Raw genomic sequence first — 23,645 nt, forward strand, 5'->3', positions numbered from 1 at the left:
TGGTGATATTTGGGGGCTTTTATCAATCCCCAGGAGGCAGGTGGTTTGGGTGCAAATCTCAGCTCTTGTTTGGGTGGAAGGGAGGGGTATTGCTCTGGGCTGTGTTAACTCTTGTTGTGGAGGAGCAAATGTTGGCCTGAAACTTGATCACCCCCCCCCCCCCCCCATATTAAACCAGGCTTGGGTGAAACTCAGGGATTTCACCACTAAAATTAAAAAGAGAAAAACATTTTTTCTGCTGCTGACAAAGTGCCCCCTCCTCAGGAATGCCCCTAATGAGATTTATAACCACCGAGGTGGTAAATTAGGGAGGATACAGAAGGAGACTCGACAAACGGTGAATAAGCTCAGAGCACTGTTTTTATTTTGACCATCTGCACCAACAGGGAAGGTCACCACCAAGTTACCATTTGGGCATGAAAGAGTAAACGTACAAATGTGGGCAGGAAGAAGGACACACAGGTGCCACGGTGGAACTGGTTAACATGTCTGTTCTTTAGGGGGTGGGATAATGCGATGGGTTCAGTAAATGTGAAGGAGGGGGCTAGTTTGACCTAGTTAATGTCAATGAAAACCTGTGCCTTGTGGGAATCAACTGTGGACTGCAACAGAACTTCAAGCTGCAAAACATCCAACCCCCGGCACGATTTTGACATGCCTGGAAGCCCGGAACCCCCAGATGAGTGGCTCCCGGCTGGACATTGGGTAAAATTTTGTCTGCATATTGCGAGTGGTGAACATAGAAGATTTGGTTGATGTGTGTTCTGTGTATTGCTAACAAATAGATGTTTAGAGCACAACTGTGTAAGGCTCTTTCACTGGGAAAAGGTTCTGCAGACCCATAGAGCTCTGAGGGGAAGGGCGGGTACTTAAATTGACCCAGTTTCTTCCTGATCCCCATGGGTACAGATAGGTTTGCCAGTAGCTGGGATTGGGCAACAGGGGATGGATCGCTTGATGATTCCCTGTTCTGTTCATTCCCTCTGGGGCACCTGGCACTGGCCGCTGTCAGCAGACAGGACACTGGGCTAGATGGACCTTTGGTCTGACCCACTGTGACCATTCTTCTGTGTCTTACACCCCGAGACCTCGGTAGGGAAAGGGTGAGGGTGCCTTAAATTGACTGGGTCATGCCTTGAGCCCTAGGTAGGGTATAGGCGGGGGGGGCCCAAATTGACCGGGTAACACAATGACTCTGGGACAGTCTCTGCTGTGGTGCTATTCTGAAGTGGCTATTGGGGTGTAGTTATTCTGGAATAGTTAAGCCAGCCTATTCCCCCCATGTACATAAACTGAGTCCCCCGTGTTCTCCTCTAGAAGAGGGTCTGAGTAGCACCTCGTCCAGCGGATCTGAGGCTGACACCCAAGAGAACTTTGCAGTCCGTGCCTATGGTTCTGTCTACACTGCGATGTAAGCCCAGAGTTAGCAGGAATGGATTTAGCAGCCCCTGGGGTTGTTAACCTAGGGCTGGAGCATCTACACTCATTTGTAACCCCAGGTTAGGACTGGCTGAACCCTGGGTTCGAGCTCGGAGCTCCAGCATCTGCACATCATTGTGCAGGCCTGAGTGCAACCACCCGTATCCCAGACTCCCTAGCGCCCTCCCCAGCTGCCGCTGCCCTTTTCCCCTCTGGGGGTGGTGCAGGCTGGGAAAACTGAACTGTCCAGCCAACCTGATTGGCCAGAGAAGAAAGGAAGTCGCCCCGTGGGATTGTGGGATACTTTGGGCAGCCTCCCAGAGCACAAGTCCAGCAGGGGTAGGGCTAGGCTGCAAAGAACAGGGCTTGAACCCTGGCTCCCAGCTTGACTCAGGCTCGGACCCTCCATCCCCGCGTGGTCCTGGGTCCCTGAATTCAGGATCACAATAGTGGCTTTAAAGCACCTTCCCCCATCCCACCACATGTGCCTCCCATGTGGCACTACAGTCATGATGCCTGGCTTCCCCGCACCAAAAAAGGGTACTGTGGTGCATTGTGGGAAATGTAGTTTGGGTGCCTCATTCTTCTCTATATGCCCAGCTCCCTGGTCAGACTAGAACTCCCATGGTGCACCGGGGCCATGATGCCTGGCTTCCCCTCACCAAACAGGAGATGCTGGTGCATCATGGGAGATGAAGTCCAGTTGCCCCATTGTCCTCTGAGGCCAGGCTCATGGGAGGTGCTGTCCAACCAGGATTCCCACCTGTGATGGGGTGAACCTGGCCCCTTAGGGCCTGTTGCTGGAGGTCCTGCAGTCCTAGGACACCCCCCCACCAGGAAAAGGAGCAATGAGGGGGGGTCCTCCAGGCCTGCCTAGAAAGGCTGCAGGGAAGCAGCCAATCAGGGCGCAGCAGGCTCGGTTAAAAGGCGCTGCAGGGGCTGAGCAGGGCAGTCGCTGGCTGGGACCAGAAGGGTCACAAAGGAGTAAAAGGCTGCGAGACTCCACCGGGAGAGCGACTGGGGCCAAGCCCGGCTCACCCCGCGACGGGCCTGGGACGCTGCCCAGCCACAGGGGCCTGAGAGACCCTGGGAACTCAGGTCAGAGACAGAGAAACTCTCAGGCGAGGAGGCCTGGGGGAGACGCTGCTCAGACAGGGAACGGACAGAGACCCCAAGAAGGGGGTGGGACCGAGTGGGGAGCAGCCCAGGAAGTGCAGCAGTAGCTGCTCCTTGCAGGGTCCCTGGGTTGGGACCCGGAGTAGTGGGTGAGCCCAGGTCCCCCACCAGCCACTGGCGCAGCAGCCAAAGCCCTGAATGGGGCAAGTTTAGTTTTGGAGCCTGAGAAAGGGGCTAGAGTTTAAACAGGCCCAGAGATGAGGCTCAAGACCCCAGAGAGGCCACCCGTTTGCAGGACTGTTACCCGGGAAGGGATCCTTCCTCCGTGTGTCTTTAGACTGCGTGTGACTTAGTCAGGGAACCTCAGACCTCTGGCTATGAGAACCGCCAGCAGGGGGCACCAGGAACAGGAAAAGGGAAGGGGGCAGGATCACCCCCAGCTGACAGGAGGTGCTCATGAGAGGTGAGTGTCCCCCTGTCACACCTACCCACAGAGGAGAATGAGGCATGTGGGGAGCATGAACTACAGTTCCCAGCAGCCACCTCGGCAGCGCTGCCAAATGGAAACGTTAGGGGGTTTTGTAGGAAACTCAACAGGTTTTGCATGAAAAACAAAAACAAAATCCCCGCTTCTGGGCCAGCTCTGATAAACGTCTGGCATTTACATGCCAGAACACATAGGGTCGGTACGTCCCCATGCCTGGGGACAGGCATGTTGATGTTACGGGCCTCATGAACTGGAGATGTGTCCGTAGGCTGGGCAAACCCTCCAGCATCAGCCACCCTCTAGTCTAGTCAAATTCTTCTGCCTTGGAGTCCAAGGACCAGAGACCCTTTCCTGGTCACCCCTAGTAGCATGGCCTGTGTTCCCAGCACCTCAGCAGTGCTGGTATGAACAGGAGAGGGGAGACGCCCCATGATCAGGTCAGAGGCAGAGACGGTACCTGACAGGGAGAGGAGAACCCAGAGCGATGTTTCTTCATCACATCAGATAAATTCTGCAAAGGAACCAAAATAAACCATCACGTCACAGACTCCACGGGGCTTAGAAAGGCTGGGAACATGGGGATGGCTCGCCTGCCGCTGAGATGCAGCCACCTCTGGGGTGGGGGCAGCTGGGGAACTGGGGGTATTGGGGTCATCACTGACTGCAAGGAGAGAGCATCCCCTTCCTGCTCCCTCCAGCACAGCTGGCCGGTCCCCACCTTTATCTTGGCAGCCAGCTGTGTCCCGGTGAGCAGCTCCCCGTGCCGGTCCCTCCGGATGTGTCGGGCAGCCGAGCTCACCAGGTCAGTGATGTAGTCCCTCAGGCTATCCCGGAAATCCTCATCCATGTCTGTGAAGGGGAGAGAGACGGATGATGGTGGGGGAATACAGGGCCTGTCTGATCCCCCTTCTCTCTGCCTTCCACGCACAGGCAGGAGCAGCGCCCCAGTCACATTGCTCTGCACATGGCAGGGGCTCAGAGCCGCTCTCCCGGGTCCGTTACCTCTCAGGGTTCCCTCGCTCCCCTTTGTGATCCGCTTGCCAGGAGAGGGCATCAGGTAACAGCGGCTGCTGATTCTGCTCAGCACTTCCAGGGCCTTGGGGTGTTTGCAGGGGGACGTCGCCGCCAGCATCTGCCGGAGCCAGGGGGAATCGTTACATTGACACACAAACACCTGGGTTAACACCAGCCAGACCGGCTGGGCAGTCAGCGAGGGTCTGGAGGGGCCCGGCCTGGTTTGTGGTAGATGTTGGAAGGGGAGCAGTGAACGAGGGAGAGGATGACGGCAGGAGGAGACAGGAGTGAGTCCCAGGTCTCAGCCTCTCCCCCCCTTCCCTCCTCCCCCCATTCCCAGTCTATCCAGATGCCCAGGGCCGGCTCCAGACCCCAGCGCGCCAAGCAGGCGTGTGGGGCGGCCCTTTCCCGGGGGGGCGGCATTTGGCTCCGCAGGCATGACTGCGGCGGGTCCCCTCTTCCCGCGGCTCCGGTGGAGCTCCCGCAGGCATGACTGCGGCGGGTGCGCTGGTCCCGCGGCTCGGACGGAGCTCCCGCAGGCATGCCTGCAGAAACTGCACCGGAGCCGCGGGACCACCGCACCCGCCGCAGACACTTCTGCCCCAGCCGCGGGACCGGGGAAGGGCGGCGCAGCGCGCCGCCCTGCTTGGGGCGCCCTAATTTATAGAGCCGCCACTGCAGATGCCTTGTCCCAGCCTGCTCCTTCCCTCCCCCTGGCCTGGCTTTTCTCCCCTCCACACTGCAATCAAGCAGCTTCCTTCTCCACACTGTCTGGGCTCACTGAGAGGTGGGAGAGGCAGGAGGTCCCCTCTCAGGGCTGGGGCCCGGCCTGGAGCAGCACTTGCAGGGAAAGTCCAGCTTTGCCTCTGTCTCCCCAGGCTGGAGCGCGCTGGGTCGCTCTGTGGGGACGGCCCATGCTCAGTCTGGGCCGCAGGTGGAGCTGTGAGGGGCTGGGGCGTGGTCAGTGTGGACGGACCCTGGCATCTCTCTGACACACTGGCCACCGCACCCCCCGCCAAATGCACAGTCCTTACCCCGAAGCAGGGAGGGCCGGGGCCCGCGGGGGCTCGGGATGTTAAAAAAAAGGAGCATCAGAATTTTCTTTCAATATTGCCAAACAAGGTGGGTTTTTTTAGCTTCATTCTCAGAAACAGCTGGAGGAAGCAGGAATTCAGCCGGAGGCAGGGAACAAGCCTGGAAAATTTCACCCCAAGCATTTAAAGTTTAGCAAAGTTACAAGCAACTTTAAAGGGGTCTTGTAATGGGATTTGTCAGGCAACCTTTATAAAGGGTGGGGCGACCAGCCCCCTGGAGGTGAAAGGCCCCGTGTCCCATTCCCCATCCCCTGAGCCAGCCAGTCCCCAACACTGGGTCTGGATCGCAGCTGGCGCCCCCCAGAGGGACAGCCCCTGGGTCTCATTCCCCACCCCCAAGCCCCACACTCACCTGTCTGACGTGTCTCAGATGCTGCTCCCCACCCTGGGCTCCGAGGACCCCGGGACTGCTCGAATCCCGCACCAGCAGGTCTAGATGCTGCAGGGGAGACAGGAGGGGAGTGGGGGTCACTGGGGGTAGGGGGAGGCTGGGACGGGGAGAAGGACGGTGTCTGCTGGGGGAAACCTCGACCCCTCGGGAGTGGGGCAGGGGGTGCATGGGGCAGAGAAATGCTGTGGAGTGGGGGAGGGGTGCAATGTGGGGACATTTGGGGCAGGGTGGGTGGGGGGCACAGCGGTCTCACCTGAATGGGGTCCAGTCCGTAGGCCCCCCCCACCACTTCGGCCACCTGCAGAAACATCTGTGGAGAGAGAAGGGGGGTGGGTGAGTCAGGGACCTGGGAGGTGTTTGGTCTGGGGGGAGGGGATCCTGCCTGTGGACAGAAAGGGGCCTGATCACCCCCCACCCCCACATCTGAGCCGCTCCCTCTGCCCAGGGCCGAGAGCGAGGCCCAGGGAGCGCGAAATGAATCCTGAGATGGACAGAGAGGATTTCAGTGGGGCAGAGAGAAAGAGGCTGCACCCAGGGATGGGAGGGGGAGGGAGGCAGTGGGGCACAGGGGTCTGGTGCAGGGTGGGGGGGGCTGTCAGTGCGCACCCCTCCTCTGTCCAGTTTCAGGGCTTTCTCCTCTCCAGGGCGCTCCATAGAGGTGGAGGGGAGCGGGGGGGTCAGTGATCAAAATTTGGGGTCCTTCTACTGAGGGGTCCCACTCCACAAACACCCCACTGCCTCTGTCTGACAGACGCTACCAACTTCCTTTGCACAGCCCCAGAGGTCAAACCACGGCTCCGCTCACGCCTGGAACAATCTCGGCCACGTGGCATTTCCCTGAGCTCTGCCTGGGCCTCCGGATCTCTGCATGAACCAGGTTTTTGCCGGTGACAGAACCCAGGGCAGTGAGGGCAGATAAAACCCTACCAAGCTGATCTGTGCCTGGCACAGAGAATCCCCCCGGGGTGCGGTGCAGGGACAGGACACGCTGTATGCCACAGGCAGCAGTGACATCACTAAGGCACGACTGCCAGGGGCTCGACCCAGCGGGGCTGGGGCTGGTTCAGAGCCTGGAGAGAGGAGCAGAGCAGAGGGCAGAGCGACCTCCCCAGGCCCTGGACCCAGCAGCTTCCCACCGATGGCGGAGCTGGGCTGGAGGGGAGGGAGGGATCTGAACTGTGGCCAAGTGGCCCACGCCGGACACCTGGGAGCAAAGAGCCAGGCTGGGCCGTGTGGTGACAGTGCTGAGTCCAGAGGCCCACGTGCCCGTGGGAGAGTCGGTTTCACTCTCTGTGCCTCAGTTTCCCCACAGGACCCATGGGGAGGGATAATAACCCTGTGGGGCTAATGGGAGATCCTGGCCTGGCCACATTCTGCGCCGCGCTGCCCGGCCTCACCTCCAGGTACTCGAGATCTGGGTCCTTCACCCGACAGCCAATGTTCAGTATCTGCAGATAGTCAGGAGATGGACGGAGCTACAGCAACGAGCAGCGACGGCCGCCCCAGGCCACTTCCCAGCCACGTCACCCGCCCTGAGCACAGCGCCCCCTAGAGCCGCACGGGGCATCGGGGCAGCCCTGACCCCCAGGGGAGAGCGCCCCCTGCTGAGTCTTCACCCTGATCCCTGCAGCACAGCGCCCCCTAGTGCCACACTGGGGCATCGGGGCCAGTCCTGACCCCCAGGGGAGAGCGCCCCCTGCTGAGCCTTCACCCTGATCCCTGCAGCACAGCGCCCCCTGCTGAGCCCCCCAACCTGGTAGGAGCTCAGCAGCATGGACATGGCAGAGAGTTTGATGCTCGTCTCCTTGTTGCTTTCAATGTCCATGGAGCCCTCGGTGTCGACCAGCAGCACGGCCACCTGGGGGCAAGAGTGAGAGCCCCAGGTCAGCTCCCGGCTTCGTCCATCCACCCACGGCCCCTCTGCCCCCGGAGCTGCCCCCTGCTCAGCCCCCCGGCACCTGGCAGCTCGTTCTCACCCGGCCCAGAAATCCCCCAGTGTTGGCTCCCCACGTCTGTCTCTGCTCCATTCCCCCCCCCTTCTCTCTCCACTGGTTCCCCTGGGGCCTCCTTCCCCGTGTCTGTCCATCCCGCCCTGTTCCCACCATTCCCTCTGTTCCCAGCCCTCTACCCTGTTCCCCTTTCCCTTTCCCCCCCATGGCCTCCTCCCCCTTCCCTGTGCACCCCCAGTGCCCCTGCTCACCTTCCCCCCCTCGGCGGGGACCCAGAAAGGCTGGCTCGAGGCCCACACGCCCTGGGTGACTCGCTCGTCATCCGCACGCCACTTGAACCCCTCCAGGAGCTCGTCCTCCTGCCCCATCCATGCCCCATCCCTCGCGTCCTGCCAGAGGGGGAACAAGTGGGAGGTTAGTGCAGGGTTGGGGAGGAGAGTGACTGGTCCCCCGTCCTACCCCAGGCTGCAAACCCTGGGAGGGGACGGGGTTAATTGTACTAGGGTGGGGCGGGGAGGATCCATGGTGACGGGTGCACTCGTAATCTGACAGACAAACAGACCCACGGCTGGCTGGACACCGAGAGACGCGCTCGTTCCACACAGCCAGACAGACACGTTAGTGTCCAGCCATGGCCCGAGGTAACTGGACACGGTGCTGGGCGGGCTGCTCACAGACCCGTGTGCAGCTCTGACCCCCCAGCAGGGGGCAGGATGGGGCCACTCACACCCCAGCTCACTCCTGTTCCCGTTCACACTCACCGGGCTCCGGAGCCGGCGCAGCAGGTAGTTCATCAGGAAGGATTTGCCCCGGCGCTGCTCCCCGATGATGGACACCAGGCAGATGGGGGCGGCCCCCACCCCACCCTGCTCCAGGCAGCGGCTCAGGGCCTCCTCGTCCAGGGTCAGGCCCCCTTCCTCGTCCAGACGCACCAGCTGCACCGGGCGCCCCGGCTCCATCTGAGCCCCCAGCCCCTTCTGCAGGGAGAGAGCCGGGTCAGAGCTGGGACACCCAACAAGTGAGTCTGTCCCACGTCCCCTGATAAGAGCCCCTGTGCCCCATTCCAACCCCCCTGAGCTAGACAGTCCCACTGCCCTGGGGCTGGGTCAGAGGCAGCGCTCCCTGGAGGGGAAAGGCCCCGACATTCTTATTGGTGCACATCAAGGGAGACTGCACCAGGCTGGGGGAGACGTGTACAGAAATGGAGGCTCAGGGGATCTTCAGTGGGAGGAGGAGAGCGAAGGCGAGACACGATGCTGATGATCACCAGGTGCCTCAGGCAGTGGGGCTGAGGGGGGCTTGGGGATGTTCGACCACTGGGAGGGGCTCACAGACAGAGGACTGGTCCCATGGGATGGACACCACCTGAGTAGGGAGGGAGACAGACTTCTGGGATGGAGGTTGGCACAGATGATTAAAACGGCTTTAACCTAGGAACCCTGGGAGATGCTCATGGAATCTCCAGGCCTGATTCTCACACTGAGCGGGAGGCAGATCACATCGGAGAGGGCGCAGCAGGGGAGAAAGGAAGGACAGAGGGCAGGAGAACGCAGGAGAAGAGGAACGATAGTGCCAAGAGCACCGACACTGAGAGTCAGGTGGCCGATACCGGCAGTAAAACGACTATACCACCTGGGTGAGAAATCTGAGCAAAGCCAAGTGGAATCAGTACGTTCTCTGCTCAGCAACGCCAGGAGCCGAATGACAAAATGGAGGAAGTAGAACTACGGGTGCGGGACGGGAAACCAGATATTGTCGGGAGAACAGAACCACGGGGCAAAGCAGCCATGGCTGGGTTACAGGAAAGAAGGAAAAAAGGCAGAGGTGGCGGAGCAGCATTGTGTGTTCATGACGAGGTGAAGTGGGAAGAAATGAGAAGGGCTGAAATGGGTAAAACAGAATCTGTTTGGGTCAAAATCACTGTGGGGAACAAAGCTACCAGAGATTCCCCTGGGCAGGGGAATCGGGCCCCGCACTGGCGCCTTTTTAATTTTTACTCACCCGGCGGCGCTCCGGGTCTTCGGTGGCACTTCGGCGGCGGGTCCTTCAGTGCTGCCGAAGACCCGGAGCGCCGCCGGGTGAGTACAAGTGGGTGTTCAAATCAGGCTCTAAAGCTGGCCCTGCCCCTGGGATAGTGCTTGGGGTCTGCTACAGACCCAAGGGTTCAGTTTCGGTGTGGCTAGAGACCCCTTTAATAGATTGAATGAAATAAATACCACTGGGAATTGTGTGATCATGGGAGACTTTAATTCCCCAGACAGAGATTGGGGGAGAAGTGCTACTAATAATGGTAGGATCCAGATATCCCTGGATGTAACAGCTGACTGATTTCTTCACCAAAGTGTCACTGAATCAACAAGAGGTGACGCCAGTTTAGATTTAGCCTTGGTGAGTAGCGAGGACCTCACTGAAGAACTGGCTGGAGAGAGCAGCCTTGGTTGGAGTGACCATGAGCTAATTCAGATTAAATTAAATGGAAGGATAAACCAGAAGAGGTTGGCAGCTGCGGCTCCTGGATTTCAAAGTGCAAACTGTAAAAAATTAAGGAATTGAGGTAGGGAAGTGATCTGGCCTGCAAATCTCTGGGATCTGGATGTGGAGGAGGCTTGGAATTACTTAAAGTCAAAGTTGCAGGAACTCTCTGTGGTCTGCATCCAGGAGAAAGCCTGTCGGGAAGAGCCGCCGACCAAACCGGATGAACCAGGATCTCAAAGAGGTGATGAAGAGGAAGCAGAAAGCCTACGAGGAATGGAAGATGGGAGGGATCAGCAAGGACAGGCACCTCCTGGAGCAGGGGTGTCTCTAGGAATTTGGCCGACCCAAGCAGGGCAGCACGCCGCGGGGGGCGCGCTGGCGGTCGCCGGTCCCGCGGCTCCGGGGGACCTCTGGCAGACGTGCCTGCGGAGGTTCCACTGGTCCTGCGGCTCCGGTGGAGCATCCGCAGGCATGACTGCGGAAGGTCCGCCGGAGCCGCCTGCCGCCCTGCCGGCAAAATGCTGCCTCAAGCGCGCGCTTGGCGCGCGGGGGTCTGGAGCCGGCCCTGTCCTGGAGGTCAGAAAGTGGAGAGAAAAGTGAGAACTGCCAAAGGCCGAGCAGAGTTGAGCCTTGCGAAGGGAATTGAAACCAACAGTAAAAGTTCTTGAGCCTTATAACTAAAAAGAAGAGAAGGAAAGAAGAAGTGGGACCGCGAAGCGCTGAGTGTGGGGTGGGGATTGAAGATACAGGTGGAAGCAGAGTGGATGAGCTCTCCCCTGACACCTAGTGGTGAGCTGTGGAAAAGGACTTCAGGAGCTGACCTCATTTGCATGGACACACCCACCCTGCCCAGCTGCTCAGCATGATGGGACTGTTTGCCCAAATGGTCACTTTGGCTGGTGTTGGATCCCCCGTCTCCTTGTTATCGGGGCAGGAGTAATAAAGGGTCGTGTATCCTTGTTGTGTGAAGCAAGGGCAGCAGAACTGTACCTGGCACACCCTGATGAAACACACACACACACGTTGTGAGCTTTGCCTAAACACCCCTTTCCGCTTCCTGTCTCCACTGTATAATAACAGAGCTAATTTAGACTCAATTGAGAGTCTGGTTACACGCTGCAGAACTGAAATTGCTGATACCGGGGTCTATGTATTAGGGTATATCTACACTACAGGATTATTCCAATTTTACAGAAACCAGTATTTGGAAACAGATTGTATAAAGTTGTGTGCATGCAGCTGCACTAAGCACATTAATTCGGTGGTGTGCATCCATGTACCTAGGCTAGTCTCGATTTCTGGAGCATTGCACTGTGGGAGGCTATCCCATAGCTATCCCATAGTTCCCACAGTCTCCCCCACCCATTGGAATTCTGGGTTGAGATCCCAATGCCTGATGGGGCAAAAACAGTGTTGCGGGTGATTCTGGGTAAATGTCGTCACTCAATCCTCCCTCCATGAAAGCAATGGCAGACAATCATTTCACACCCTTTCCCCTGGATTTCCCAGGCAGACGCCATAGCACAGCAACCATGGAGCCCGTTCAGCCTTTTTTCACTGTCACCGTATGTCTACTGGATGCTGCTGACAGACGCAGTGCTGCAGTGCTACACAGCAGCATTTATTTGCCTTTGCAAGTTAGCAGAGACAGTTACCAACCCTATTGCACCGTCTGCTGCTTTGGAAATTGGTGATGACGGTTACCAGCCCTATTGCACTGTTTGCTGCTGTTATGGGTGCTCCTGGCTGGCCTTGGTGAGGTCGGCTGGGGGGCGCATGGACAAAAATGGGAATGACTCCCCAGGTCATTCTCTGCTTTACATTTTGTCTAAAGGGAGAGTCAGTCCTGCCTAGACTATCAGGCAAGCCTACTAAAGAACCAGAGAGACAAACAGCTGCTCTGGGTCAGAGCCCCAGACATCCCGCAGAAATGATGAGCTGCATGCCATTCTAGGGGGTGCCCCTGCAACAACCCCACCCGTTGCTTCCCTCCTCCCTCCTGGGCTACCGTGGCAGTTATCCCCCCATTTGTGTGATGAAGTAATAAAGAATGCAGGAATTTGAAACAACACTGACTTTATTGCCTCTGCAAGCAGAGATTAAAAGGGGGCAGGGGGAGGCAGCCTCCAGCTGCTATGATATTTTAGGCAGGACTGAATCTCCAGGAGACAAAGCTGAAAGAAGGGAATGACCAGGAATCATTCCCAGTTTTTGCCCAGGTGCCCCAAGCCAACCTCACCAAGACCAGCCAATAGTACTCACGGGATGATGACAACAGTTATCAGTCCTATTGCACTGTCTGCCATCAGGGAGAGAAGAGGAGGGAATGCTGCTGTGTAGCACTGCAGCACCCCGTCTACCAGCAGCATCCAGTAGACATACGGTGACATTGAAAAAAGGCGAGAAACGATTTTTTCCCCTTTTCTTTCACGGGAGGGGGGTAAATTGACGACATATACCCTGAACCACCTGCAACAATGTTTTTGACCCTTCAGGCATTGGGAGCTCAGCCAAGAATGCAAATACTTTCCGGAGACTATGGGGACTGTGGGATAGCTGGAGTCCTCAGCCCCTCCCTCCCTCCATGAGCGTCCATTTGATTCTTTGGTTTTCCATTACGCTTCTCACACAGCGCTGTGCTGAGTCCCTGCTGTGGCCTCTGTCTATCATGGTCTTGGAGATTTTTTCAAATGCTTTGGCATTTCATCTCTTGGAACGGAGCTCTGATAGAACAGATTTGTCTCCCCATACAGCGATCAGACCCAGTATCTCCCGTCCATGCTGGAGCTCTTTTTTGATTCTGGGACTGCATGGTCACCCGTGCTGATCAGAGCTCCATGCTGGGCAAACAGGAAATGAAATTCAAAAGTTCACGGGCCTTTTCCTGTCTACCTGGCCAGTGCATCCAAGTTCTGATTGCTTTCCAGAATGGTCACAATGGTGCACTGTGGGATAGCGCCCGGAGGCCATTACTGTTGAATTGCGGCCACACTAACCCTAATCCAAAATGGCAATACCAATTTCAGTGCTACTCCCCTCATCAGGGAGGAATACAGAAATCAGCTTTAAGGGGGAGGGATAGCTCAGTGGTTTGAGCATTGGTCTGCTAAACCCAGGGTTGTGAGTTCAATCCTTGAAGGAGCCATTTAGGGATCAGGGGCAAAAATTGGTCCTGCTAGTGAAAACAGGGGGCTGGACTCAATGACCTTTCAAGGTCTCTTCCAGTTCTAGCAGATTGGTATATCTCCAATTATTACCTTTTAAGAGCCCTTTATATTGATATAAAGGGCTTTGTTGTGTGGATGGGTGCAGGGTTAATGCAGTTTAACGCTGCTAAATTTGATATAAACTCGTAGTGTAGACCAGGCCTTAGACCTGTTTTGGGGCAGTGTCTCTGATGCAAGAGAGGCTCCGAGCAGTGAGGCTCCTCCACTAACGGCTGAAATCACTGAAAGCTGGGTTAAGTGGGGGGCCCAGAAGATATCTTGGTGCTGCCAGCAGGGCGGTTGGCGGAGAGTGTCAGAGCAGAGCCCCACAGAGCTGGTCGGTGAATGAGTGCCCGAGCAGTGGAGCAAGGAGCCTCCTTCCCGCTCCAATTTCACCCAGGGTAGGAGGTGAACTCCGCGGATGCACCTCTGAATGCTGGGTCTGCACTGTCCAAGGACAGCAACTGTGAGTGGGGTGCAGAGAAGGGACAGGCACATTAAACTGATTTTGAGGTTGTGGGACCTAAGACCTTCAGGGCAAAGGTGTCACGGAGTGTGGGGGAGTCAGGGCCCTGCACCCCCGGACTCCCTGACGATTCACCAGGACTCTCAGCCAGCCAGTAAAGCAGAAGGTTTATTTAGACGACAGGAACACAGTCCAACACAGGTCTTGCAGGCACAGATAACAGGATCCCCCCGGTTAGGTCCATCTTGGGGGCCTCACAGCCCCCCTCGGGGATCAGAGGCCTTTCTCTCTGCTTCCCCTCTATCCCCAGCCAACTCCAATCTGCCCAACCCCCTCTGGCCCCTCCTCTCTCCTCTTTTCCCGGGCCAGGAGGTCACCTGACCCCTTTGTCTCCAACACCTTTGTAGGGAGGGGCCGGGCCATCAGTTGCTAGGCGACAGTGTCAGGCATTTTGGTTGCACTGGCCTTTTGCTGCTAGAAACTTAGGATCTGTACCCAGCCCCCAGTAAGACCAGTCCCACTTCGTCACAAAAGGACACTCCTAACCTACCTGGGGGTTGGTCTTTTGCTCATGGGTTATGGTTATGAGCCCTGCTTGTAGGGTTTTCCCAAATTAATTCTGAGTTACTTCCCTCCTTTTATTACAAGTTTCTCTTCTACACTCAAGACTCTGTGCTAGCGAGAGGGGAAGTGTTGCCTCTCAGAGGTGCCCAGGGGTCGTGTGGGGGCTCAAGCTGGTTCCGTGTTAGATCGATGAAAAGGAACCCCTAGATACTGAACCTGGCCCCGGTTACGTAGGTACGGCCCAACAGCTAAACAAATACCTTGCCTCAGTTTTTAATAAGCTTAACTAGAAGCTTGCGGCAAGATGGCTACTGAAAACAAGAATGTGGAAGTAGAAATTTTCATTGAATTGGCTGAAATGGAAGCCAGATTCAAACAGCTTAATGGGACCAAACTGGGGGGCCTGGATCATCTCCACCAAAGAACATTAAAGAAACTGGCACATGAAATTGCGAGCCCAATAGCAAACATTTGTAATTAATCTGTAAAATCAGGGCTTGTATCCCATGATGGGAGAATGGCCAATATAGGACCTATATATGAGAAAGGAAAAAAATGTGATCCAGGAAACCACACGTCCATTAATTTGACCTCAATTGTATGCACGGCCGTGGAACAAGTTTTGAAATAGACAGTAGTTAAGGACATAGAGATAAATGGTAATTGGGATAAAATACAACTTGGCTTTACAAAAGGTAGATCGTGCCAAACCAACCTGATCTCTTGCCTTGAGAAGTTAACTGATTTTCTAGACACAGGACATGCAGTTGATCTAATCAGCCTGGATTTCAGTAAGGTGTTTGATACAGTGCCTCGTGTGAAATTAAATTGGAGAAGCTGGGAATTAATATGCGAATTGAGAGATGGATATGGAACTGGTTAAAGGGGAGACTACAGCGGGTCAAACTGAAAGGGGAACTGGCAGGATGGAGGGAGGTTATTAATGGAGTTCCTTAGGGATCTGTCCTGGGACCATTCTTATTTAACAGTTTCATTAGTGACAGAAAAAGTGGGTGTGTGCTAATCAAATTTGCAGATGACACACAGTTGGGAGGTATTGCCAATATGGGGGAGAACTGGAATTTCATACAAGAAGAGCCGTACAACCTTGAAAACTGGAGTAATAAAAATGGGATGAAATTGACTAGTGAAAAGTGCAAGGTGGTGCATTTAGGGACTAACAACAAGAATTTGCAGTACAAGGTGGGGACGTACCAGTTGGAAGTGACAAAGGAGGAAAAAGACCTGGGTGAATTGGCTGATCACTGGATGACTATGAGTTGCCAATGCGATGTGGCCGTGGAAAAGGCTGATGCAATCTAGGCTGTATCAGGTGAGGGGCTGAATTTCCATCAGAGACAGGGAAGTGTTATTGCCGTTATACAAGGCACTGGTGAGACCTCATGCAGAGTGCGCAGTTCTGGTCTGCCATGGTTAAGGAAAATGAATTCAAACTGGAATAGGGACAGAGAAAGGCTACTAGGGTTATTCAATGACTGGAAAACCTGCCTTAGGAGAGGAGACTCCAAGAGCTTGGCTTGTTTAGCCGAACCAAATGAAAGCTGAGGGGAGCGATGATTGAGCTCTAGAGACACAACAGAGGGATGAATCCCAGGGAGGGAGGGGAGTTATTTAAGTTAAACACCAACCTTGACACAAGAACAAATGACTGTAAACTGGCCAGCAACAGGTTTAGCCTTGAAATTAGACAACGATTCCCAACCCTCGGAGGAGTGAAGTTCTGGAACAGCCTCCCAGGGGGAACAAAAAGCCTAACTGGACCCAAGACTGAGCCTGACAATTTCATGGAGGGGCTGCGGTGATGAGGGTATCCACAATGTGCAAAGGCTCGTACCAGATATCCCCAACGGGGGGTGATGGGACACTAGGTGGGGAGGGCTCTGAGTTACTACAGAGAATTCCTTCCCAGGTGTCTGCCTGGTGGGTCTCACCCACATGCTCAGGGTCTAACTGATTGTCATATTTGATGCTGGGAAGGAATTTTCCCACAGGTCGGATTGGCAGAGACGCTGGGGGATGCAGCATGGGGCACGGGTCACTTGCAAGTTTTCACTAACGTAAATGGTGGAGTCTCTGTAACTTGGAGTCTGGATCATGATTTGAGGACATCAGTAACTCAGCTAGAGGTTTGGCATCTATTACAAGAGCGGGTGGGTGTGGAGGTTGGGGTGTGCAGCACTTACTTGGGGCAGCTCCCGTCTGGTGCGAGGGGTACAGGTGGGGATGTGTGAGGGGGTGCAGAAGTCAGGGCTGGGGTTGTGGGGGGGTTCAGGAGTCAGGGCAGGGGGCTAAAGGGGTATCCATAAGGGAAGTGTGGGGGCCCTGCCCCTGCTCTGCCCTGCCCTGATTCCACCTCCTTCCCCAAGGCCCCTCCCCACCTCCTCCCCCTCCCTCCCGGAGCACACTGAGCGCTGGTGAACAGCTGTTTGGAGGCAGGGGAAGCACTGGGCTGAGGGGGAGGAGGCAGGGAAGAGGTGGGGGAGGGGGGAGCCTGCAGTAGGAGCCCAAGGAGCCAGCAGGAACGAGCTTCTGCGCTGCAGCTGCCCAGCCCTGGGGCCCCCTGTCCTTGTAGGGCCTGGTGGCAGGGCACCCTGTGTTTTATTGTAAATCTGCCCCTGGTTGAGGGTAATCGTCCTCTACAGTCCTCAGCCCCTCACCCAGCTCTGCCGGTGCCCCTCATTCCCGACCCGCAGCCCCTGCCAGCCCAGCCCTGCCCCCGCCCAGCTCTGCCGGTGCCCCTCACTCCCAGCTCACAGCCCCTGCCAGCCCAGCCCTGCCCCCACCCCCAGCTCTGCCGGTGCCCCTCACTCCCGACCCGCAGCCCCTGCTAGCCCAACTCTGGGATCCAGAGCTGCCCAGGGGGCGGGGGCAAGTGGGGCAATTTGCCCCAGGCCCCCATGAGAATGTCGGAGGCTCCCCTCTACCTTCCCCCGGCGCCTCACCGCGCCGCATCCAGCAGTGGTCCTGGGCAGCGCTGCAGCGCCGTGGTGGCTCCAGCGGGGCCCGAGCTCCTGCTGCTCAGAACTGCCTGGTAAGGGGGCAGGGCTTTGAGCTGTGGCCAAGCGGCAGGAGCTCGGGCCCCACTGGAGCCATCACAGCGCTGCCCGGGGCCGGTCCTGGACGCAGCTCACTGGGTGCCGGGAGAGGGGGGAGGTGGGGGTAAGCAGCATGTTCAGAGGACCGGGGCTGGGCACCCCCCTCACCCCATACCCCCCACAGCCCTGAGCCCCAGCTCCAAGCCCAGCCCCTCTGAGCCTGGCACACCCTGACCCCATCCCCCCACAGCCCTGACCCCTGTCTGTTACAGCTGCCCCCCTGCTGCATTCCTTCCCCCCCCTCTCCTTTCTGTTTGTCCTGTGTGGCCGCCCCTCCCGGCCATGGTGCTAACTAAAGTCACAGCCTGGCCCTGCTGTCCTGGGGATGGCTTGTGCAGACTGACTGGAGCCACTGCTCTGCTCAGGGAGCGGGGCTTTTTGCTCCTTTGTTCAGACCTGGGCTCGGTGTAGGGTGCTCTGCCCAGGAATGCAAGACCTAAAGTGGCCACATAGCTGAGTGTATGAGTCATACCTGTGACTCAGAACTTGCCCAGACATGTTCTGTGCTCACCTAAAGTCGTCTCTCCTCCCCTGTAACAAGGGGAACCAATCAGAGTTACTGGCGGGAAACTGCCTAAGTTTGCCTTTATAACCAGACATTTTCTGATCAGACCCCCCGGAGAAGGTCCTTGCTTTGCCACTTGGTCTTATCAGCTAGGGGTCTTTGGGGGGCCCTCTCCCTGCTCTCGTTTGTTTTTGAGCGTACCCCCGTTTTTAAACTCCCCTCCCACGAACAACGAATTTTGCCTGGAGATCTCCTGATTATTGTGAGCGAATCGAGTCCTCTCTGTATCCTCTGATGCTAAAACTGCTGTTCCTGCTGCTGCTGCTTTGGGGATTGGTAAGAGCTCCCTCTTGCAAACTCCCCCTGTCCTGGCTGCTGGCCTTGTTTCCCCAGCAGACAGACCCAAGCTAACTCCTTGGTCTGTATCTGTAATCTGCTTCTAGCACCGCAGCACCTTTGCTGCTAGAAATAAGCCTGCTTGCAGCTGCCCCACTGCTGCAGCCACCACTAGTTAACCCCTCCCCCCCTTTGGAGCTGTATCCTGGGCACACACCACTCTGTCCTCTGGAACTACTCCTAGTAAAAGGTGCACCCATTAGGTTAGATTTAGCCTTTAGTCTAGATAAATTGTAATTTCATTTTGCATAGCTGTGGTTAAGTTAGGTTTAGAAAATTGTTTGCATTGTACTCTGTAAATTAGGCTTAGAGAATTGTTGCATTGTGTTTTGTTACTTGCTAATTTGTGTAGTCTTGGTTAAGTTAGATCATAGATAAGATTTTGCTGTGTTCTGTATAATTGTGATTAAGTCTGTCTTCCCACTGCCAGCCCCCCCACCCCAGGCTTCCCCAGCCACTTACAGCCTGTTTGTTCTCTGTGTCTGCCTGAGTTTAAATCTCCCTCCGCAGCGCCTCTGCCTTTGGTCTCTGCTCCACCACGTTTTCTCTCTTTTAATTCCTTCCCTCACCTGTTCACCCTGCTCCTACTGCTGCCAAACCTAAATTATATTGCTGAAGTCTAGCATAAAACCCCATTGGTTACTTTTTCTCTCTGATACACCTCACATTCTACATTTACACCACTGTGACACATTTTTACCTAGAATTGTTTGCAATTTAACATATTTTATCCATAACTGTTAGTTGGTTATATGCTGCTGTGACACACCCTTTACATAGAAATTGTTAGCTACCTGTTACATCATATATTTCTGTATTAATTGGTTACCCACTGTATTGTACCCCACTATTGAAACCCCCTATACTATTTACTAAAAGAAACCCCTCCCCAAGTGTCTACCTTAACAAACCCCATACCCCTCACCATTAAATTTTCCCTGTTTTTGCATTTTCTTAATAAAGTTTATTTTGCACCCCACCAGTGCAGTAATTGTCCCCCAAGATCCCCTACCTGCTGGCAGGGTCAACCCCCAGCTCCAAGCCCAGCCCCTCTGAGCCTGGCACACCCTGACCCCATCCCCCCACAGCCCTGAGCCCAGCCCCTCTGAGCCGGGCAGCCCCCAACCCAAACCCAGCTCCATACCCAGCCCTGGGCAACAGCAGTGCCACCCCCAGGCAGCGACAGCCCATTGGCACCAACCATCATCCAGCGACAGCCCATTGTGTAATTGCAAATGTAGACAGACCATTAAAGCATTTAACGTTTTTAAATAATGTATTTTGTGTATTTTCAAATTAATATTAATTTTTGAATGTATGTCACTGGCTATTTTTTACATTTCTAAATACATGTTACTATAGAATTGCAACTTTTTTTATGGAAGGGGACCCCGAAATTGCTTTGCCCCAGGCCCCCTGAATCCTCTGGGTGGCCCTGTGGGGTCCCCCCACTCCCAGCTCTGCTCCTGTAACTCACCCTGGTGAACAGACTCGAGCGTTTGTCTCTGATTTTTTCCCTCTGCCTCCCTTGCGTCTCCGTGTGTCTCTGTCTCTCTCTGCACAGTGACTGCCTGGCCGCTCCCCACTCAGTTTCTTTTTCAAAGTCTCTGGGTTTGGTCACTGGGCGTGACTGAGGGCTCTTTTCCTCTCCCTGGAGCTCTTTGCCAACAGGTGCTTGTGTAAGTACGAGAATGGGACGGGTGAGGAACGGACGGTGACCTTTCCTTACGTCCCAGAGACGGATGTGTGGGGTGTCCCCGTGCCCACGGGGGGGGGGGGGGGGGGCTGGCTCCTTTAACCTCTCCCATTTTACCTGATTTTTCTTATTGTTTCTGCTGTTTTAATAAATCGTATTTGATTTGAACTTACTGCAGTGACACTGTGCCAGGGAAGAGGCCAGGATGGAGCACCCCGGAGTGGGGACACCCTGTCCCCTGCCCTAAGTGACCACGACGAGGTTGGGGGTCGAGCCCCCCAGGAATCCTGGGCCCAGCCTTGTCGGGGTTACGAGGACTCTGCCAGACAGGAGAGTGGAAGAGGAGCCCTCCAGGGCAGGGAGGCCTCTGGGTAAAGGAAGTGGGAGCGAGGACTCAGATCCTTCCGCTCGTCCATCCCACCAGGGTACTGTAGAAGCCAGGACAGTTCCCCACAATAGCAGGACCATCCCCCGCTTACACATGGTAGGAGGGAGCAAGGGATCCAGAGCGATGCAGAGCTGCAGAAAGCAGACCAGAGGGGATGATGCTGCCCCCGGCACAGGAGGGTCCGGAAATGCACCTGCTTGAAAGGGCACGGGAAATGCCGGGCGCTGTGACCACCCCAGGACTGAACAGTTTGGCCAAAGCCCTGGTGGAGACAAAGCCCCCTTGTGAACTTCAGGATGTTTCCACCTATTTGGCCAGTTTGATGATAACACCCCAGCTGCTGCCTCTTCTCAGAAACGTGGAGTCTGAATTCCACAAGCTAAACAGGATTTCAATCGAGCAGCGTCTCACCCTGGCAGATGGCACAAACAGAGGGTCCACTCTTCCCCGGGTCAAAGTCTTTGTCCTCCAGATGTTGAGTCTGGGGGAGGGGGAGTGAGGCCAAGTGATGATGTTGCTCCCGTTCTTTTCTAGTTTCATCCAACGTACTGGAAACATCCTTTGCTGTAATGTGTGGATCAGGCAGTGCCCATTGGTCAGGCAGCCTCCATTGTATACGGTCTATGGGATAGGGGATCCTTTCCTTGATAAGTGTTGATGAGCCATTAACGCTGTCTGGCTCTCTATGGCTACTCCATTGTTGTACCCAAAAGACTGGTTGTGGGTACCCCCAATCTCACAGCATCTTTCAGTAACATATGCAGCAGTATTTCATAACCTCACCCAACGTGGGGAGCTGGGGGGAATGGCCTGGATCCCCTCTATTGTTGGTTCGTGAGTGGCTGATGAAAACATTCATGTCACTCAGCTGGGCGTGTCCCTGCCTGTGGATGGCTGGGTGAGTGCAGGACCTGCCAGAGGTTTGTAGCTTGACATCGGCGTCACAGTGTTAGTGTGCTTGGGAGGGCTCTCCAGGGACCAAGTCACAGGTGGTCACTATTGTCTTTCCATGTTTAAACACCCTCCCACCTTTCCCCTCTCCCTGGGGGCTCTGCTCTCCGACTCCTGGTCCCCTGGCCCGGTATGTTACCAAGGAAGGCAGGAAGGAAGCAGAGAGTACAGTGTTCCCCTGCCTAACTCTCCAGCAGGGGCAGCGCCAGCAGCAACACGGCCAGTGGGGAACCCGGACGCCCCCTCATGCTGTGGTCCGAGGAGCAGCCTCCCCAGACGCTATCGGCAGAGGGAGACCGGACTCAGTGCAGCTCCCCGGCCTGGCCATGCCCAAGGACTGCTGGGGAATGAAGGAAACAGCCTGGCAATTATAGGCATCGCCGCACTGGCTGGACCGTGAAACACCAGAATCCATGAATTTTGCCACTCCTCACCCCCGACACTGAGAGATAACCGGTGTCAAAGTCCTTTACAATGCCCGGTCATCTCGGTCTGTTTATGGCCCCTCACACACCTGTGTTTGTTCCCCAGCCCCACCTCTGCTGGGAATCACGGAGCTACTGATTTCAGGGAAAGCAGGACCGAAAGGAATCCGAGTTGAGCTGGCCATGCCGGGGGCACCTGGGCAGTTACTGAACCGATCCCTCATGAGGCCAATGGGTGGGGTCTGATTGTCACATCCTGGAAAGAGGAACAACTGCATGCGCTGTGGCAACTCGAACCATGGACAAAACGGAAGAGCAATGGGCCCCTCTGATGAAGCCAATCTCGGGGTCCCCACGTGGGCGCTCGTCTTGTGATTCAAGTGGGGCTTGTTCTGTGTCAGCCGAATCCCTGTCCCTAGAGACACAGGCTGTTGTTCCATCTTTCTGACCCAAGTGGCTTGTAAAAGTTCGGGGCCCTCAGAACATTCCTGACAGACAGAGAAATTGCTGGAGGCTGCTGTTGTCTTTTCTGCCTTCTTGTTTACTTGCAAGGCACCTATGAAGTCCTGTTTCTCCAAACCCAGGAGAACCAAGAACGGAAGGAGCTTTCTTAGCTTGTCGCCTCCCAGCCTCCTTAGCCAGCAGAGCCCCAAACTCTCTGTCTAGCTTTTCCCAGCGTCATGCTGTGCTCCCGCACTCCTGCCTCCGCCGCTGTCTCTGCTCTCCTCTGTTCTGTCTTTCATCTCTCCTCAGCTCCCCTGTGATCTCTCTTCCCCCGCCCCTACCCCCACCTAAACCAGTCCTCAGGGAAATATTCCTGTGTGAGTTCACATCCACCTTTTGCCTGAGGGAGGTGCGATGAAGTAGGAATTTTCTGTCATATATTTATGATGCTGGAGCGTGCCTCAGTTTCCCTCTGTACTGGGCACTGTTACCCAGGGGTGCAAAAGGGTTAAAAAGTTGCTCTTGGGGCAGAATAGGAAACATGGGGTGTGGGGTGATGTACCTGCCTAGGGTGGACTGGCTGAAACTGACCCATGTCAATGGAGGTTTGGCCAAGACAACGGGAGCCCCAAGGACTGAACAACTGACACTGATCCCTGGGTAACTCTGGCAGGTGGAGTCTGTGAACTCAGCTGGGGTCCATTGAACAGTGGACCATTGGGACCGTGTGGCCGACCCCAAAGGAAAATAAACAAAATACACGATTAAAAGTATTAAAAACTGTAATGGTCTGTCTACATTTCCAGTTACACAATGGGCTGTCGCTGGGTGATGGTTGGTGCCAATGGGCTGTCGCTGCCTGGTCGGGGGGGGGGGTGCTGGGCTGGGTGGGGAGCTGGGCTCTGAGTCGGAGGGTGCCAGGCTCACAGGGGCTGGGCTCAGAGCTGGGGTTCAGGGCTGTGGGGGGAATGGGGTCGGGGTGTGCCAGGCTCAGAGGGGCTGGGCTCGGGGCTGGGGGTCAGGGCTGGGGGGGGATGGGGTCAGGGGGGTGCCCGGCTCAGAGGGGCTGGGCTCGGAGCTGGGGGTCAGGGCTGTGGGGGGATGGGGTCGGGGGGGCGCCAGGCTCAGAGGGGCTGGGCTCGGAGCTGGGGATCAGGGCTGTGGGGGGATGGGGTCGGGGTGTGCCAGGCTCAGAGGTGTTTACGCCCTCACTGACCTTTGGACAAACACTCTGGGTTTCCTGTAAGTCAGTAGCTGGGGGATAAAGCCAGCGTGGGAGGAATTGTGAAAGAGAAACCGGTGTTCCGGTAAGTACTTTGGCATGCTTGACACTGCCTTGATTGGGAGCTGCCCCCTGCTAGACTGATGCAGCATTTCAAATTTTCTGACCTGTAGAGCAGTCCCAGGAGAAAGGACAGCCTAAAAACCACCCCACCACCTCAGCTCTGCCCATTGTCCCCTGGTGACCCCGGGAATGACTGATCTCCCAGACAGACAGGTGAGATCTGGGAGTCAGGTGAACATTGAGATTCACATGGAGACA

Source organism: Mauremys mutica, chromosome 4 (assembly GCF_020497125.1).
Source record: "Mauremys mutica isolate MM-2020 ecotype Southern chromosome 4, ASM2049712v1, whole genome shotgun sequence".
Taxonomy (NCBI): Eukaryota; Metazoa; Chordata; order Testudines; family Geoemydidae; genus Mauremys; species Mauremys mutica.